The sequence below is a fragment of the Dromiciops gliroides genome, chromosome 4 (genome assembly GCF_019393635.1).
Source record: "Dromiciops gliroides isolate mDroGli1 chromosome 4, mDroGli1.pri, whole genome shotgun sequence".
NCBI lineage: Eukaryota > Metazoa > Chordata > Mammalia > Microbiotheria > Microbiotheriidae > Dromiciops > Dromiciops gliroides.
The window spans coordinates 40,423,766-40,429,048 of record NC_057864.1 but is presented as its reverse complement, the minus strand read 5'-3'; the positions used below and the strand labels follow the sequence as shown (position 1 = coordinate 40,429,048).

The window sequence follows — 5,283 nt, the reverse complement described above, 5'->3', positions numbered from 1 at the left end:
ATTAATGAAGTGAATGTTAAATAGCATATCTCCAATTACTAGTTAATAATTGAGACCGTATAGATTATCTATACTTTGCAGTATATCCACCAATGCTTTATACAATAGATGATAGCTTCTGGCTATTTGAATGGGGAGGGGCTCATATTACCTCCCTGACTCCTGTCAGTTTGGAACTTTAATAAGAATTTCTTATGAGCCTACTATGTGTCAGGCACTATATGCTAGGTGTTGGGAGAACATATGAAAGAGAGGCAGTCCTTTCCTCAGTGGGTCACAGGACTGAGAGAGAAAGGAAAGTAGGTTTCTATCCAAGATAAGGGTAGGACCCTTTGGCTTCAGGAGTAGGGGGCCTAAGGACAGAGTTGCATGTCCATTCACTTAATGTGGGCCAGATTCTTCTCATTCCAAAGTGGCCACTTCCACTGGCAGAGCTTTCAATGAATGTTGGCATCAGAGGAAGAGCTAAACACAGAATTAAAAACAATCTTATTAGACCTGAACAAATAGTCCGGGGTTCTTCACCTTTACTCTAAGACCTTGCTTTTTGTCTCACTCTTTTTTGTGGGCTTCCAGGAGAGGAGAAACTTTCGTGTCTCTCCTAAGGGAGTAAGAACTCATTCTCTTCTCTTCTAGCCTTTTGGCAAGATCAGAGGCCCTCTATTTGTTCCAGCCTTTTTTTTTTCCATTCTTTTTAACAGTGGCTCAGGAAAGCTCTGAGCTTATATCCCTTGAAGCAAATCTAGACTTACTGTATTTATTTTGACCTTGATATTAATTATATAACATAAATCTAACTTAGTGAACTTGTTCTTTTTATTCTTTTGTCTTCTCTCTCTTTTTTTCTCTATTAGGAACTGAGTTCATAGTTACTCTGTCCAAGCAAGCCCCAATGAACTTTGAACACAAATCAATTACAATCCATTATAATCCCTGTTACAGGAATAATTGTGTAATTTTGAAGTCTAGGATTATTGTTGATTCTTCTATTTGAAAGATGAATGGCTCAAAAATTGTTATTTGTGAATGTGATTTAATATTACTGTTCTGTAAGAAACAAGGAGTCTGTAGAATTCAGAGTGGCATGGGAAGACTTACATGAACTGAAGCAAAGTGAAGTAAGCAGAAACAAAATAATATACAAAATGTATTTTCTATATTGAAATGGTCATTTGCCAAATATGTAATTAGAACAAAGAAAAATTTTAAATAAAAATGTAGAGAACATAGGATTTTGGTCAAAGTAGAATAATGGTTTTCAAAGAGCATGTTAGACGGGAAGATTAGAATGTGGGACAAGGATGATGTGGGACTAGGCAGCAGGCCTAGTCCTGGGAAACTTTAAGACTCAATTTGATAAAGACGAGGGTGTAGGAGTTTGTACCTAGGGCAAAGCTTCAAGCTCTATTGGTAGATACCCATCTAGTTGTTGGGGACCTCTGCCACAGAGGGACACCAGAACTGGTCTGTTTATCCCCAGACCCTACTGGAATCTTTTGGCCCAAAATCAACTCCAGTTTAACCAGATGATAATCTGTTGTGTTTCTAAAATATTAGTGTTCTTGTACTCCTGAGATTTGAAGTTTTTGGTCTTACTGTGTCTTCAAAGATAAACCACACAATATAACTACACAAATGGACTCTAGGCCAAGAAAAGATATTTGATAGGGATCATCTAATGATATCTCAGAAGAAAATATTTTCTTAATTTAAATTTTCTTTTTTGTCATGAACTTACAAACATTAATGAATATGAACATTGCATTTACACATAAATGTATATATATATATAGAAAAAGACTATCAAAGTGTGAACTTCTGTTATAGTTTATTTTATAAAATAATTTTTATCTTAGTAATAAACATGCCAGTGTAATATGAAATGAGCTGCTTAGCACATGGACCATCAAAAAATCATTAGCTCAACAAAACTATATAGTTTTATCTATACAATAAAATATTTCTGTAGAAGTACAGACTCAATCAATAAAACCTTATTTATATAGCATCTCTTCTATGCCAGGCACTCTGCTAGGGCTAGGGCTACAACTATGAGAAATGAAACAATCCCTACTTACAAAAAATTATATTCTACCAGTCAAAGAAGATTGTTTATGGAACTATGAGTGTCTATTGAATACTAAAAAAAAAAATTAAAAGTATACTAGGAGGGCAGAAAAAAGAATACAGAATACAGGCTGTAACCTAGCTGAAATCTTCTAACACTCCCACCCAAATTACTTAAAAGAACTCGTTAAATCAAATTTTGGGGTGGCAGAGCCTGAGACAGTTTAGAAGGTTAGCAGAAGTCTGTGACATGGGTAGAACCCAGGCTAGGTGGGGCTAGGAAATGATTGCAACAGCAGCAACTTCAGGAGCTCTCAGCTGATAGAGGATAAACTAGTCTACTAGATCAGGAGAGCAGTGATCACACCTCTCCACAGATCACATCACCTTGGAAGCACTAAAAATGTGCAGACACCCAGAATTAGCTCTTAAAAGGATAGCACCATAAAGTCTGAAGCTTGAGACAGTACTTCCCCACCTCTAGGTGCACAGAGCCCAACTTTCACACAAAGTTCAAAGTCAAGAAATATACTTGGAAAATAAGAAAACAAACAACAACTACAAAAGAACTTGATCATAAAATGCTGCTGTGGTGGCAGGGAAGATCAAGACATAAACTCAGAAGAAAACAAAAATATGAAAATAGCTACAACCAAGATTTAAAGAAAGGGATAAGGGTGGTAGAAGAAAAATTAAGAAAAGAAATGAGTGATGCAGGGAAATTATGAAAAGAGGTTCTTAAAAATCCTGAAGAAAATAATACCTTAAAAGAAACAGAATTGGTCTAATGGCAAAACAAACAAACAAAAAAAGCATAAAAATTCACTGGACTAGGTCAAATGGGAAAGGAAGTAAAAAAAAATCACTGATGAATAGAACTCCTTAAAAAGTGAAATTGGCCAAATGGAAAAAGAGGTACAAAAGTGCATCAAAAAAAGATAATTATTTAAAAATTAGAACTGGAAAAAAGTAGAACTGGGAAAATGAAAGGTAATGATACCATCAGCCATCAAGAAACAATAAAACAAAGTCTAAAGAATAAAAAAATAGAAAATGTGAAGTATCACATCAGAAAAATAACCGACCTGGAAAATAGACCTTGAAGGAATAACTTAGGAATTTTTGGACTAACTGAAAAACATAATAAAAAAAGACATATCCTAGACATTATATCAGAAATTATCAAGGAAAACTTCCCTGATTTCTTAGAACTAGAGGGCAAAATGGAAATTGAAAGAATCCATTAATCACCTCCTGAAGGAAATACCAAAATGAAAACTTCTAAGAATATTATAGCCAAATTCCAGACCTTCCCAGTAATGGGGAAATTATTGCAAGTATCCAGAAAGAAACAATTCAAATATAATGGAGCCATGGTCAATATAACACACAATTTAGCAGTTTCCAAATTAAAGGAGTTGAGTGCTTAAATATAATATTTTGGAAGGCAAAGGAATTAGGATTACAAACAAAATACCTACCCAGCAATACTGAGTATAATCCTTCAGGGGAAAAATTGATTTTTAATGAAATAGAGGATGTTCAAGCATTCCTGATGAAAAGACCAGAGCTGAATAGAAAATATGACATTCAAACACAAGACTCAAGAGAAGCATAAAGGGGCAAACATGAAAAAATAATCATAAGGAATTCAGTAGTTCCACTGTTTACATTCCTATATAATACATGTAACTTCAAAGAACTTTATTATTATTAGAATAGAGTCTATATAGACAGAAGGCATGAATGTGAGTCAGTTATGTTGGGATGATCCCCTGCCTCTCTCCAAAAAAATGAAAGGATGAGGAAAAGGGATGAACTGGGAAAACCAGAAAGAGGGAGGTAGAATGTGGGAAATATCCTCACATAAAAGGCACACTAGGAAGATATTTTATAGTGAACATGGAGGGCCAGTGACAGGCAATGCATGTACTCCATTGTCTTCAGAATTGTTCAAAGAGACAAGAATATACACTTATACAAAGATACAGAGTTGGGTATAGAAAATTTACCCAATAAGCAAATAGGAGGGGAAGGGAATAAGAAATATGAGGGAAGGGGGCAGCTAGGTGGCGCAGTGGATAGAGCACTGGCCCTGGATTCAGGAGTATCTGAGTTCAAATCCGGCCTCAGACCCTTGACACTTACTAGCTGTGTGACCCCGGGCAAGTCACTTAACCCCAATTGCCTCACCAAAAAAAAAAAAAGAAAAAAAGAAATATGAGGGAATAATAAAAGGGTGGCAGAATTAAGGGTGGCACTGATCAGGAGCAAAACAGACTTTAGAGGAAGGACAGAATAAAAAGAGAGTGGAAAAATAAATAAAAAATTAAGCTAGAAGGATGTTTGATAGAGTTATGATTTAGTAATCATAATTGTGAAGTGAATGGCATGAGCTTACCTATAAAATGAAAGCAGATAGCACAATGGATTAGAATCTAAAATCCAACAATATGTTGTGTAAAGAGAAGCACATGAAACAGAAATGAATTCAGAGAATTAATATAAAGGGTTGGAGTAGAATATATTATGCTTCGGCTGAAGTAAAAAAGGCAGAGGTAGCAATCATGATCTCAGACAAAGGAAAAGCAAAAATAGACTTAAAATAAATAATCAGGGAAACAACATTTTCCTAAAAGGTAGCATAGAAAATGAAACAATATCAAAAAATTTACAAGTTTCTCTGTTAAAGGGCTAATTTCTTAAATATATAGGAAACAGTCAAATTTATGAAATTAAGAGCCAGTGCTTGCTTCAGCAGTACATATACTAAAATTGGAACAATATAGAGAAGATTAGCATGGCCCCTGTGCAAGGATGACATGCAAATTTGTGAAGCATTCCATATTTTTATTCCTCTTTCTAAAGTTATTTTGTCAGTTTTCTTTCACAACCTGGCTGATACAGAGATGTTTTACATGACTGCACATGTATAGCTTGTATTGAGGTTTCTTGGAGAGGGGTGAGGAGGGAGGGAGGAGGAAAAGAATTCAGAATACAAACTTTTAAAAAATCAATGTGAAAAAAATGTGGGTTTTTTTACATGTAACGTTGGGAAAATTCTAAATAAATAAATTTTTTTTAAATGAAACTAAGAGCCATTCCTGAATTGATAAATGATCAAAGGATCACAGGCAATTTTCAAAAGAAATCAAAGCTACCCATAGTAATATGAAGAAAATGGTCTAAATCACTATTGATTAGAAAAATGCAAAT

At 34.8% G+C, this 5,283-nt stretch overlaps 1 non-coding gene across 1 annotated transcript; it reads left to right on the top strand.

The window, feature by feature from the left end:
- Positions 1-4,812: 4,812 nt before the first annotated feature.
- Positions 4,813-4,919, top strand: LOC122726890. Its single transcript, XR_006352883.1, has one exon. It is a non-coding gene; the product is annotated as a U6 spliceosomal RNA (small nuclear RNA).
- Positions 4,920-5,283: the final 364 nt, after the last annotated feature.